The sequence below is a fragment of the Tiliqua scincoides genome, chromosome 3, assembly GCF_035046505.1.
Source record: "Tiliqua scincoides isolate rTilSci1 chromosome 3, rTilSci1.hap2, whole genome shotgun sequence".
In the NCBI taxonomy this organism is placed as follows: Eukaryota; Metazoa; Chordata; class Lepidosauria; order Squamata; family Scincidae; genus Tiliqua; species Tiliqua scincoides.
The window spans coordinates 135716079-135731336 of record NC_089823.1 but is presented as its reverse complement, the minus strand read 5'-3'; the positions used below and the strand labels follow the sequence as shown (position 1 = coordinate 135731336).

At 40.5% G+C, this 15258-nt stretch overlaps 1 protein-coding gene and 1 non-coding gene across 2 annotated transcripts in view; both read right to left on the bottom strand.

The window, feature by feature from the left end:
- LRMDA (leucine rich melanocyte differentiation associated) overlaps positions 1-15258 on the bottom strand; it is a 923478-nt gene that overhangs the window by 649300 nt on the left and 258920 nt on the right. The gene's annotated exons all lie outside the window — the stretch shown is intronic.
- On the bottom strand, positions 12573-12677 carry LOC136647067 (U6 spliceosomal RNA). Its single transcript, XR_010794237.1, has one exon. It is a non-coding gene; the product is annotated as a U6 spliceosomal RNA (small nuclear RNA).

Sequence of the window (15258 nt, the reverse complement as noted above, 5' to 3'; positions counted from 1 at the left end):
AGATCTCCGCCTAAGTTACACTAATATTTTCTCTCTAGTGCTTGTGTAAGGAAGATAACTATGTCTTGATTACAGTCTCCCATTGCAACAATTATTACTCAGCAAAAAATAAAATTAGATAAAATACAATTAAAATAATACTGGCTAAGAAATACTCTTCTTTGCGCAGTTGCTCTATACAGTGCCCCTGTATCTGTGGAGATTCTGTTCCGGGATGGTTAACTGAAACCACAGATACCAGGGAATGACCCTTACCACAAGAGGCGAGGGGAGCTCTGCAGAAGGCTTTGGTGGGGCTCCTAATGCCTTAAAATGCATTAAAAATATCACTTCTGGTTATATGAAAAAAGTCAGAAGTCACTTTTTTATTGTAAGGCTCACTCTGAGCCCAGCAGAAGCCGCGGATGGACACGTGCGGCCTCTGCTGGGTTCAGACGACCATCCGGAGGTGGGAGTTCCCCTCAACTCTGGAGGGGGCGTGTGTGGGGGGGGCCACAGACCCAATCCGTGGAGACGGTATCCATGAATACAGGGCCTCCTGTACATTTCAAAGTCTCGCAAACATTTTTAAAAATACAATTATTAATTATAAAATGTTTCCAGTAGAGTTTGTCAAGTAGACTTTGTCCCAAGTATTACGGAGATTGTGCACGATTCAGCAACACTTAAACATTTAAGCCTGTGCTTAACTCTCCATTGGCATCAAGAGGACTACAGAGTGCTCAGCTTTGGCAGGATCATGGTCAGCTTAGACAAGTTGTTTACAAGCATCATTTTGATTGCTTGTGAATTATCACTGTTATTGAGAGCATAAAAGCTCTGAATTTTTTCCAACAAAATGCAGTCAATGATTTCAATTCTGTAGCAAAAAAGACATGAGATAAATATATCTTGGTTTTACTGTTTGTGTTGTTGATACGGTAATTGCTGAACTGGACCACCTTGGGTACACAGAAAGAAAAGGAAGAAAACAAGAGGAATCCTACAGGATCACAGTAAAGTCCCATCTAGATCTGCATTCTTTCTCCAATGGTGGCCAGTCAGATGCCACTGAGAAGCCCATAAGGCATGAAGGTATTAAAATGAACAAATTAGTTACTGTGAACTTCTGTTAACAATGTCTGAGCATGTCATTTCACCATCATGATTTGTTATTAAGGTAGCTCCAAAACATGAAAAACTAGTGTCTCTATTTGCCCGTGCTACATGATAAAAGAACGGCTGTACAGACTCTGTACCTCATATTCCATAGTCCTGCAAAAGAATGGTCCAGATCATAAGGTTAGGAAAGACCATAATGCAGCCAAAGAACATGCTTCAGTTGCAGAAGTCCCAGAATCCCTAGCACTGCCAGCTAAATGGACTTCTGAGATTCCTTGAGTAACCCGGGCCAATCCTGGTGGACAGTACTGAGTTAGATGGATCAATTGCAAAAGACATATAAATGCCAAGGGGTGTGGCTATTATGGTGATTGAGCAGCAGTGCTCCTCCCAAGTAGCAGCTTGTTTAACCTTTGATGTGCATTGTCTAATCTGCCTTGTCAGTTTCATGAACGACCAAAAATTGGGTCACGACCCACTGGTGGGTCCTGGGTGCACAGTTTGAGAATCGGTGATCTATATCAAACAGAGGTTTTAAAAAACAAAAAGAAGCTGCTACCACATTGCTCACCATTTCTGATAATAACAATATATATAAGCTGGATGGAAGAGAGTTTCACAACATATTGTGGCTTTGCTGCTATCTGGAGGAGGAACATTTTCTTGAACGTCGCCATAATTAAGTATCTGATTGCATTTTACTTTAGCAAATAGGAAGCCTATTTCATTTTACTGTCATTTTTACACTTTGCACTTATTTTAGTCTCTTAATCTAATTATTTTTTCCAGAGCCCATTTTACTGCTAATAAATGAAAGACATGAATAATTAAATTGCATAATAAAGCAGGAAGGGCATGCAGTTACAGGATAGAGTACACCTGAGAAATGCGTATGCTGCCTTATGCTTAGCAGGGTGGATTTGAAACAATGCCCATTATTCATTCCATCTGACAGAGCTAAGCTTGCCATAGATTTCAGTAGACTTAAGCACATCTAACTCTGTGGCAGATTTCGGCCAGTATTTAAGCAACACACACAACACAAAGCAGACAATGCCCTTGATACCGTTAATAGTGCCATGTACTATACAAAAAACCGGTTGGGCGACCCATATTCTTAAGAGAAAAGAGGACAACTAAGCAGAAGCCGCAGGTGTCCCCTCACCCCGTACATCTACTTATTTATGTTGTCTTCAGGGACATCAGGCAAACCAAATCTTTGTAGCACTGTGATGTCAGTTCCTTCCAAGTGTAATCCCTAACTGGGCAAGACCACCTAAGAGACATCTAAGGAGGAAGCAGAAAGGAAAAAAAACATGTAGCACCGGGGAAGCAGGTAAGAAATTATATGACTGGAATTTTTTAAGGTGAATAATTCTATAATCTGCAAAGGCTTGTTTGAAGAAGAGGGTCTTTGCTTGTTGTTGAAACACCAATGAGGATTCAATTTCACCTCCTGCAGAAGAGAATTCCACAGGGCAGGTGCCACCACAAAGATAACTCTATCATACATCACTATCAGGTGCCTATGAAGGAGGAACTGGTGTAGGGCAGCTCAAGAGTAGACCAAAGACTAAGCCTAATGGGCTAAAGGCTGAGATCCATAGCAAACAATCCGTGGATATAGCTCTGATTTTTACTGACTCTTCCAGACTTTGGTTACCTGTCGGAGTGTGACTTCACTGATGCATTCAAAAAGATAATGAACAGTAGAATAAATCCACTCAGTGACTAAAATCAAGTGATAAAGCGGATTCAGAAAGGTGATGATGACAGAGACAGAAGGGTGATGACAGAAAGAGTAAAGAAGGAGTGCAAGAGAGTTTTAGGACAGAAAATGTTATGCATATTTTGTACTGCATCATCTCCAAAGTTTTACTAAAAAAAGAAGCAGGAATATCTTAGAATACATTGTGTGGCCAGATGGACACAGATAGATACACAGATCTATATGCAGTATGTATCTCTAAAGAGATTGAGACATGCTGTTAGCTCTCAGAACAATGGGCAGGCATCTTCTCTGCAACTGCACAATAGCCCAGTTAATATTGCCTTCCCATGTGCTGCCCTTCTTTTTGCCCAGTCAGTCAATGCTCAGGGATGAGGCTGTGCATTCTGGCCAAAGGTGATGTTGCTAGGATCCCCCCATGCCAGTCAGCTGTAGCATGAGCTGCATCAGGGAAACCTGGTATGACTGTACTCCTTCCTGGGGAATGGTGTCATCACCTACATATTGGCAGAAAAAGGTCAATCAGTGCTTCACAGAGCTTCCCTTCTCTAAAGGCCATAAAGTGGTGGGTGCATCCAATACAGTGGTTTAATTTTTTCTAGGTACATTTCAGCCCCTCTTCTGATGTACTAACCTGCCTTAGCACACAATTTGGGAATCAGTGGTATACGCTGTACATATTGGCTTTGTTAAATAATACGCTCAGCTAAGTAGGAAGTACTCTAAAATCTCATCCATTTTTGTACTTGGAATGAAAAATGCAAGTGGAAGCTGTTTTGTGCGGATAGCACAATTACTTCAGTATCAGAAAGGTTTATTGCCTAAAATAGCTTCTTCTACTTCAATATTAGAATCCAGAGAAAGACAGGCAAGTACATTTTTGTTTCAGTTTAAAAATTCTACCCTGTGGTACTCTCATACATAGCTCTAGCACATAGGTGGTCAACTCATAGTTTATGTTTGTGGTAAACCTGCAAAAAATACAGTAAAGGTCAGTTCGAATTCACAAGCAAGGGCACGGTCTTCCTCAGAATGTGACTCAGGCTCCCTCCCAATATTCAAACAACTATGAGTCCTTAATTAAGTACCTTCTGGACACATTAGATCACCAGTATCCTTCTACCTCAGGAGCAAGGTTGGATAAGGATTACTGGGACTTTGATCAATCATGCAAACTGAAAAATGGATACGCGTAGTACAGAGAATACAAAGATAGTAAGGGCTCTGAACTTCCTTCTCTTTACTTTAGTACAAGACAGCAGCTAATGGAGGCAATTAAGAGCAATCTGCAATGATCATGCCAGGCCCGATGGCACCATTTAGCAAATGCAGTTCTATCTAATAACTTGAAACTTTTCTGAGAATCCATCTCGAGTTCTTCCCTCTACAAGACTTGATTCCATTTCTTCTATCCCTGCCTAAACATGGGAATCTTATTTTAGGAATCTTTAAAAAAAATTGCTCCCCTGAATCTACAATTAATCTTGAAGCGATGGATAAGCTTCCGCCATGGCCTCTGGTCTCTATTGATGAAGTGGAGGCACTTATTGGTCAACTTAAGGCAGGGAAAATGGCTGACCCCAATAAAACCCCATCTAACCTGTTAAAAGCTGTGCCCCAGTGGTGGGCCCCCATTCTTGCGGATCTTTTTACCCGGGTAGATAGAACTGGGATTATGCCGAATACCTTAGCTCAGTCAGTTATACTACCCATTCTTTAAAAAAGGGTACAAGAAGTCCCGTTATGATTACAGACCTATAAGTCTTCTTTTGATCCCAGGTAAACTATATGCATTCTGTCTTTTAAATAGGCTATCTATGTGTTCAGTGGACCAGAACATCTTAGGTCCAGAGCAAGCTGGTTTCAAGACAGGCAGATCCTCCATGGACCACTGCTTGGTCCTATAGAAAACCTAGTCTTAAAGCAGCTCTCTGGCTCGCATTCCCAATTGTTTAAAGCATTTTTATCTCTTAAGACTGCATTAGACACAGAGATTTGTTATGGTCCAAGCTTCTTAAAATGGGTACTGATCGTAGATTATTGCACCTAATCCAGAGACTGTACTCTAATACCTTGTGTCAAATTAGACTGGATTGTCGAGATAAATTATCAGACACAGTATCTACCAAAAGGTGTTAAACAGGGATGTGTGCATGCCCAAACACTATTTAATCTGTTTATAAATGACCTATCTGCTCATCTAGCAATCATTGATTCTCACTGTCCTAAACTTGGTAACCTGCCGATATCCATTTTACTATATGCAGATGATACGGGCCTAATCTCTCAGACCTGTACATCTTCGGATGTACTGAATATCTTAACACCAATCATCTACAGCATAATTATGACAAATTATAAATTCTAGTATTTCTGAAATCTTGGAAACACCACTCTTGGCAGTTTTTTGGCAAATCAATCCAGCAAGAAAGTATTCAAATACTTGGACCTGAATTTTCATTATAAACTATCTTGGCCTTTCATTGGGCATCTGCAGTTGCATCCACTAAATTAACGGTTCAGGCTATCTTTTTTTTTTTCTTAATACCCAGGGAAATTCTTGTGTACCAGCTGCTTTACATATACTTAATGCTAAAATTTCTGCCCAACTTCTTTATGGCATTCAAATTTGGCTTCTTGAGTTTAATTCCGAAGTAGAGAGAATCTATTCAACATTTCTCTACAAGATTCTTGGTGTTGCTCGCTGTGTATCTTATGCGGCATTATGCCTTGAGGCCGGCCAACTCTGACTAGCATGGGCAGATTTTTAAAGTTCTGGCTCAATGTTTGTTACAAAGCAGAGTAGGTTCCTTTCTTTCAAGCACTGAATTCTGATTCTATTCGACCTATGGGTTTAACGCTTTCTATTTCCAAACTCCATTCTATTGGACTTTTGGTTGATCACCTGGGAAAGAGAACTCTAGATAGTTCTCTTAAGGTTCTCCTACTTAGACTCCAGGACATCGAGAAATAGAAAACGTTCGCATCAGCAGCTATGACTTGCTCACCTCTCCATCTACAGTCATCCTTTAATTTTGGACATAGTGCCAGATAATTTTATTTGATTGATCATCCTCAGGTGCTTACACACTAGTCAGATGCAACGTATTCCCGTCTAAAGAAATGAATGCTAGATTTAACTGATGTTTAGAAGCCAATAAATACTGTGATTGTAACCAGGGGGATATTGTATTAAATTGTCTGTGGTATGAAGATCTGCATATTGCTTCTTCTTTTTTTGTATCCATTACTGACTTACCACTCAGGAACCTATGATGATTTTGAGTTTCCTCTTTTCCTCTACTAACAAGTCAACTATTATACAATTAGCTGATTGTCTTCATGCCATTATTCAAAGATGTAAAGTTAAACTCATTGCTTCTATTGGAGCCAATAGGCTATCACTAACTGTGATTATGGGCAGCCATCTTTTCTGACCCCGGTCTCGGTAGTACTGTTTAATTGCATACAAAATGTGTGCAATGTGGTCTATTTTGTTTTCCAGTCTCCTGTATTTTTTGTATGCTTTGTATTTTATGCCTTCTAAAGGTTTAATTTATAAAAAATTAAATGCATGGAGGAATTATATGAGAAGAGGGCTGTGAGCTTGCCTATACACCAAAACCCTGGTTGTGAATACAGTAGCCATAAAGCTACAAAAATCCTCTAACAAACCTCTGATTTCTCTGTAATTTGAAACAAATGTGACACTTATTTACCAAAAAGAACCCATCTTATCCTTAGAGAAGCATACTTGTGCTTGTCACTTTATATTAGTGAACACTGAAAAAGCCTTCCCTGTCCCAAGTGGAGCTTACCGTTCCATCATGCGCCGCTTATTTTTTCACCCGAATTGGGCATAAGGATGCTCTGAGCAGTTGGGGATCTATAACCCATTGTCTATAACCCATTGCTCCAGCAGGTTTTGCACCAGGATTTCCAGGCAAACGCGACTGCCCAGAGCATCCCTGAAAAGATAAGCAGGTGGAACAGTAAGCATTGCTCAAAGAGGGGAGGGCTTTTGCCAAACGCTGGATCCGGCCCGAGGGCTGTAGTTTGGCGAGCCCTGCTTTATATATTTAGGCATACACTCAAAATTATAATGTGTGAATAATGTTTGGAAACCTATGTCACACAAGAATACTTGGAGAGCTTCTTGGCAAATTTGCACTCAATAGTGAGCCTAAGTTTGCAGTTATATAATGAGTTCATTGTCTCTCAAGTACACATTTGAACAGGATGTGTTCTTTGCCTTCTGGTATCAGCCACCCACTGCATTTGCTGAGGTTGTCACACATGCCAACTTATAACAAGGTGTAGCAGCTTTTTGTTGGTCATTGTTTAGCGTGCTTAACATACTTATGTGCAATCCGCATATAGGTACAAAAGTAGTGCCACTTAAATGGTGACGACCCTCCTAGAGAATGTATGCAAGTGTCAAAAGCCAAAGAAATATATATAACTGCAAAGGAGATTTTTTATACCTTAAACATATTTCTTGTATTTGTAGCTAAGAGCCTGCTAAATATTTTAAAACAACAATGCGAAAGTAGTAAGTACATGCTTTAAATCACACATCTGGTTCACTGCATAGAATGAACAGATGTGATCTTATTAAGGCTGTAGTTTAGTTCAACAATAATTTGTCATATTGGATGTATTGTTAAATGGCATATACCTGCCAAGCTCATGTAGCAATTACAGGCTTGTGTATCTGGCACGTTTCACCTTCTAGTTCCTAAACAATTTACGTAGCTGTGCACACAAAACTTAGGGAAAAAACCAGTCTTTTCCTGAAACCACAACACCACCATCTAATGTCTCTCCATTCCTTTTCATGTGTGTTTCACAATACTGCCCAACTGTTTCAGCACTCTAGTGGCTGGCTGTTAATGTGGTTCAAGCAGCTCCAAATAACATCACCAAATGTTTAACATCTGGGAAAATTGGACTAGTAAAGGCTAATTTTTAGGAGGTTGTGCTGGCCAGATTTCATTAATATGTTTGTTTTTAAACTTCACAGATTTCTTTATATATTTTCTTACTGAGAAGGACACTTAGAGTTCAACCTTACCAAAACTGTCGAACGGTGATGCTAAATAAAGCCCTTGCCAACTTATAAAATGGAAGAGAATTAAACTCCTACCATTGTCTCTAAAATAAGTGCATTAAAAATGCCTTCGCATGTTAAATTATGTGAAACAAAATATATAGAAGCAATTAGCTGGTGTTGTAGCAAGGCAATATAAGCAGAAATCCATACATTTCATTTCTCTTAGTTTTCTGTATTTTAAGATGCTCTGCAGTTTTTTTTATTGCATTACCAAAAAAGGATGAATGTTCAACTGACACTTGCAAATTTTATCCAGACTCCACAAGCATGAAAGTGACTTTTTCATATGCATGTCTGCTGTAGTCTAATCACCATTTCATTTCACTTTTGCCATCCTCCAAAACCCAGGTGATGCCAAACTAACTTGGAAGTATACTCACCTTCAAACTTACTAGCAAGACCAATTTATAGCATAGGTCCTTGAAAGTCGACCTTGATCATTATTAACATTCCTTTTACAAGGCCATTCAGAACGCTTCGTTTCTGCCACTAAATAATGACAAAGCAATATAAATACTATATATATATACTGCATCTCAAGTGTTTGAAGAGCATTACGTGGCTTGGATTCCATGAATCGCAAGTGGAAGAAGAGAGTATAATGATTTAAAACAAAATCTATTAGTGCTTGTGAACTCTTGGGCAAGTGGAAGCCTTCTCATACTGCAGCCCTACAATGTATCAGAAACTGTACTACAGTGTAAGACATACAGTGAGAAAAGGAAGGCACAGGTTGTGGCAAAGAATTTCCCTAGCTTTACAGTCCAGATTTGCTCATGCTTCTGCTAGTTCAAATACAGCCCTCTGAAGCTCAGAAAAGGTTACCTGATAGTTGAATGCTGTTTCCTCAGTAATTCATACAAACAGCCCTGTAAAGCAGGATACAGTCCAGTATTTTCACCCTCATATTGCAACAATGGTGGGCACACACGGCACTTTACGTAAAGCCTCCTAATGAATTTGCGGATCAGGTAAAACTCAACACAGAAATTTCTTCACTCACAGTTCACACACGCACTTTCTTTTTTAAACTTGTGCAACGCTGAAGCAAAGTACTTCAGAAAGTTTTAGAAAATCCCTGGAAAAATGCTCAGGGTCTAAATATATAGAGGACATCTCAAGAAAATGTGCATACACTGTATATATGTATATACCTATGTATATACATATGTATATATGTATATATGTAATGTACATTGTCAAATGTTTTATGCTACAATTTGCAGATATACAATGATACTATAATTCATACACATGCCATGTTATAATTCACACATATACATGGTGTACACAGAAGCATTTGCTTGACCCAGGGCGCAATCCTAACCCACTTTCCAGCACCGACATAAGGGCAATGCAACATATGGGTAAGAGAACAAACATTGCCATACCTTGAGGAGGCCTTGGTGGCTGCCCCCAAACAGCAGGATGTAGCACATGCCCCATATGCCAGTACTGGAAAGTTGGTGAGGATTGCACCCCCAGTTAATTAATCAACTAATTAGAATTAAATCAAGTGCTCAAAATGTTCCCATTTAAGTCTGTACAACACTGACATCATTGACTAAGGGATCTGCAGACATCTATCAATGTTGAGTGCTGGGATGATTTCACACATCTCTTCAATTGCTTCCCTTAGATGTTTGAGGGTTGCAGGTTTTCTACAAGGAAGTACAGTCAGTTCTTGCTATCTAGTGGGGATAGCTTCCTGGAAACCTCAACGGATACCAAAGCAGTGGATAGGGAGTCATTGATTCTGTGGGATCAATGGGGTTAGGGGAAGGGGTAACAAACTTGCTGGCAGGAGACCTTCAGGATACCAGTGAAGACCTTCAAAATAGCACCCTTGAATAGAACAGGTAGCTTTAAAATGGCTGTGTGAAGCTTCTGAAGGTCTCTACTGGCATTCTGAAGCTCTTTGTGCCATTTTGAAGATTCCCACAGCTATTTTAAAGTTATTTGTGCTATTCAAGAATGCCATTTTGAATGTCTCTGTTGTGTTCTGAGGATCTCCTTTGCATTTTGAAAGTCTCAAGTGGCATTCTGAATGTAGCTGACCTTCGTTATGCTGCTGATAGCCAAGAACACCCAATGAATACGGCGAGCTAAGTGGCAGTCCTGCTCCCTATGGATAAGCGATTCCACAGGTTGCAAACCCACTAGTACCAAGGATTGACTATATGTATGAATTAGAGTTCATTAAAATGTGTGTACATTTTATGAGAAACCCTGTAGATCACAGGAGACTGGAGTAATGGGTGTAGGTGGGACAGTAAGGGTAGCTAGGTCATGTATAACTTAAAAAGATGCCTACAAAATGGTAGACAATCTTTGAGACACAGTGATGAAAGTTTCTTTTCCTTCTCGGCAAAAAGTAAAACCAAATAATTCTTACAGGAGATAAAACAAGACCAAATAATAATTGAAAGAGCAAAGAGAAGAAGCATGACATAAGGCAGGGAAAAGACCATTCCAAGATTATGATGAGGTGATAGAGCAAAGAAAAATCCATTAGACAAAGTAATCCTCACATTCCAACTTCAAGCCAAACCAGTCAAATTTGGGGCTTCATCCTCCCCAGGCCAGCACCTAAGGGCAGCATTAAAGACCATGGGGGGGGGCATCACTTGAACTGTAGCCAGAGATGTACAGCCCCTGTGTCTCCAGGGACTAGACTTCTCCTTCCAGATGAAGGGGGCAGAGTATGTTGCAGGTGGATCCAGGGTCTGGCTTGTAACAGATTTCAGTCTGTGGGGCCAGCCTTTCAATGGGCTTTTGATTCCATTCACAATCATTACCGCCTGCTACACATGGCAATTCTGCTGGCTCCTCAACTCTAGTCATACACCTCTCTACACTGTCCTGCCTACAAGTTAACTTCCCTCTGGAGAGAACTGTGCACACATTCTTAAATTGTCCAACACTGCATACCCCTAATAAAACATCTCCTATCACTCTGAACTATTTGTTTGACACCATTATAATACTTTCACTTTTATCACCCATGCAGAACATCAGTATGCACATGCTAGATAACAAAAGAGTCTGCTAGAGAAGTTCTGAAACTGAAAAATGCATTTCATTTAGAAATTATGTATGCGCAATGTAAGGGACTGAACACATCTTTAACAGAATCCCCCAAATTATATATACACATGTTCTGATCATTATCTGCTCTGATTTTTTAAAGGAGACTGGTTTATCTCCAACCCCTTTGCACACCAACATGCATTTCAACCTAATAGCAGCAACTGTAAACAAAAGTTGCTGATCTACCTAGTGAGTTATAAAACTTGAAACACGTTGTAAACACCTCTGTCACTTTGTTTAGCATATTGCATTCTGCGAAAACCCAGTGGTAAATCTTAATGTATCAAAAAATGCTACAGAAGGCACAATACATAAATTATCAACCAGACACGAACATCCGACTAGTTAATCAAACAAATAGGACATGTAACAAAGAGAAAAGCTATAAATATTGACAACAAGCTGCTCCAGTCGCACAAACATTCAATACTTCAGTTCTCAAGTGTGAGTTTTATATCAGTCCCCTAGAAACAGTTTGTATTCTCCAATAAATTTTTACAGTTGATTCACCTGCCTGATACCCTTCAGCCATTTCCTTCAGAAGCTGTCAAACCCGCCAACTATAATATATGGCCCAACCAACAAGAACAGCTGTAGCCATTCTCTCGGCTGGTTCCTGCACCCTGTTCTGCATAAAATAATACATCAAGATTAATTGATTTCCCGTCAGTCTCCCAGAACAGAAAATTAATTTTCATGTAGCTATTTTCCCCGGCATATGAATTTTGTACATGGCAAGTAATTTAAGTTTTTAATTATTCATAAGCAAAAGAAAGGGGGGGGAAGAACCCCCACAACATATGATAAACTGATCTACTGAAAGCCCCAAGGCCACAAACCGAGACCTTGGCTGGTGCCGAGACAACCAACGTGTTCTCTAATGCCTGTATAAATAATATATGTATTAACATACATCTTAGTGTAACACCAATTTCTCTCATTCTGACCCAGGACTACCCAGGTCACACAGCAGCAGTTTGTCAAAGCTGTTGCTTTCAGTACATAGGATGCACTCAAACCAGATTTTTTAAAATATATTTCATATATATAAATAAAAACATATGCCAGTCATATTTGATTGCCCTCTTGTTGCTTCTCAAGGATTCACATCTTGGAGAGAACACAGAAGAAAGGGAGCGTTTTGAGGATAATGCAGTCAACCAGCTTATCAAGGAGCCACTAAAATGTACCCTCTCGTCGCATTGACTTGTGGAGAGAAAAATGCACCCGTTTTATTAATTACACAACAAGGCTTTTGAAGCAAGCCTTAAGAGGGCAACAAGCCATTCATACAAGTGAGAGGTTGCAACAGGGCATGCTCTTTGTTTTTAACTGAACATATGGAGCTCCTCTCATTCATACTGTTGGTTATCTAATCCAGTACTGCCTCCTCCGATTCACACCAGTTCACCAGAGTCTCATGCAGAGGTTCCTCCAGGCCTTTTTCTGAAACTCTTTTTCATTGGAGATGCTGCAAGCTGAGAGCCTTCTAAATTCAAAGGACAGGCTCCACCAATGAACTCTGTTCCCTCTCCCTTTAACATTATGGAACACGTCACGAATTTGTGTGACATCTTTCTACAGAAATTGTATTAATCTTCTCTGTATTATCCCAGTTTAGATATACGTGTTGCCAAATCAAACAGCACACTGCATAATTTTGCCTTCAAGACTTGATGACAACTAAGGGTGCAATCCTAACCCCTTATGTCAGTGCTTTCCAGCACTGGCATAGTGGTACCAATGGGACATGTGCTGCATCCTGCAAGTGTGTGTCTTCAAAGTAAGGGAATGTTTGTTCCCTTACCTCAGAGCTGTATCGCCTCAGAGCTGTACCTCAGAGCTGTAGTGCTTTCCAGTACTGACATAAGAGGTTAGGATTGCATCCTAACATTTCTAGAATGGCTTGTGCTATATACAGGCATGCTCCAGTATCCATGTTTAACTGAAACCATGACCAAGGAACGCTCCCTCCCAAGCCCTCCAAACCCAAACGCAGCTATGCTCTGGTAAGGTTCAGAGGCTTTTCTGAGGCCCTCAGAGGCTGCACGTGTTTGCCTGTGGCCTTTGCGGGCTTCAGAATGGCCATTTGGGCCCCAAAAAAGTGACTTCCAGTTTTCTCAGGAAACCAGTAGTTTTTTCCCCCCTTCTTGTAAGGCATTCTGAGGCCTGGGGAAGTCCTCTGGGGCAACCCTGAGTATAAGGCATAAAGACGTCACTTCTGGTTTCCTCAGAAAACCGGAAGTCACTTTTTTTTGGTCCAAATGGCCATTCTGAAGCCCGCTCAGGCCGTGGGCAAATGCATGCAGCCTCTGCAAGCCTCCAGAGAAGACCCGCAGGGGTCCCGCAGATCTGATCTGTGGTTAACTGAAACAGCAGGTTCAGGACCTGTGGATACGGGGCCTCCCTCTATATTAATTCTTAGGAAGTATCCAAATATTAGACAGAGCAATAATACTATCCATTCCTTGCACCCACAAGACAAACCATTTTTTTAAGATATCAGCACACAAGTCTGTGCCATATGAATAAAAGATAACATTCTTGTTCCAGTTATTTGCTGAGACTATTTATTATAGATCAAATATATATTATAGATCAAATATAGACTAACTTTCTAAATTACTATAATATTTAGGGAACAGTGATCACTATTCCTTTTACACTGTGTGGCTGTCCAGCTGAAACTTCATTGAAGCTGAGCTCCTTGCAGCTTGGAACTTGGCATTCCTGGATGTCCACTGATGACATTTGACACCATTGCTGTGTGTCCAGAAAAAACTGAGGAGGTGCATACAGTGCCATGGACCTCTTAGCAGGAATACCAACAGTGATGACATTTCTGCAAATGCTGGCATTCTTGTATTAATCAGTTATATATCAGGATTCATGAAAACACACACAACCCATCCAAGAATGCAATAAAACTAGAAATGATTATGTTGGGTGGGCAGTTAAGGATCATTGAAGCAATGTATCTATTTTGAAAGGTGTGCTCTAATCAATTGCCCCTACAAATGTAAATATTGGAGGACCAAATCTACACTCCTAAAGATGCTAGCGATGAATTAACATAATGAATGAACATGCAATTGACTATTTAGTGGGCCTAGATTGGGATGTGCCCATAGTGAGTGATCCACCTGACAGCAGAAGTAGGTGAGACAACAGAGATTTACAGTTTGATCCCCTGCCCTCTTTAAATTTTGAGGAAAAAGTAGACACAGGCAATCGCAGCACAGAAGGCAAGGGTTGACTCTTTCCTTCTGCTCCATTGTCCCCAATAGAAACTGACAGACACCACAAGCTGCTTTTTCAGGTACAAGATTTCCTTAATGGAAAACACAGCAGGTTGGGAAGCAATTTTCATAAGGGAAATTGCGCGGGGGGGTGGGTGGGTGGAGGGGAATTAACCCCCTTCCCCATGGTCCTGATTTGAATTGTCTACCTGCCACAGCTGCTGTTGCAAACCTTTATAGACACAGATCTCCATAACCTCATCTGATTTGGCCCTAAATATTCCACTCAGTTGGGTTGGTTGCTGCAGTATCCAGAATCAGAGTTCACAGCTGTAATGGGTTCTTCAGCTTTGGTACCTATGGCTCCAGGCAGAAATTAAGCAGCTAGACACATGTCCAGTGACTGTACAACATGGGCTTACTTGAAATTACATTAGATTTTCAAATGAAAGTACTCTGACGTTTAGTATTGTTCTCACCAGAGACATTCACGTAGTGCCAACCATTTTATCTTTTCAGTGCCAAGCACAGATTTTTTTTTTTTACCGACATTTTAGAATGTCATCTGAGCGCGTTTTAATCTTTACTTGTTATTACTTTCTCCTGTTTTTCTACTTAAAACATTCTTAGAATACAAGCCCTGCTAGTTCAGGCCAAGCCTCCATCTAGTGCAGCTTCCTGTATCTGACAGTGGCCCACCAGATGCTTCAGTGAGCACACAAGGCAACAAGATACTTGCCACCTTTTGCCACTCTCTTGCAGCTGGCAGGTTACCGCTAAAACCCAGAGGTTGTATATAATCATCATGGCCTGTAAGACATCCAGATCAAGTGCCAGCATGTCTCACCATGTGGCAAGGAGTTCCACAGATTAATTACATGCTAGGTAAAGAAATATTTTCTCTTGTCTGTTCTAGTTCTCCAGTCAGTCAGTTTCAATGGATGTCCCCTGGTGCTGGTGTAATGCAAGGGGGGGGAGAGAAAACT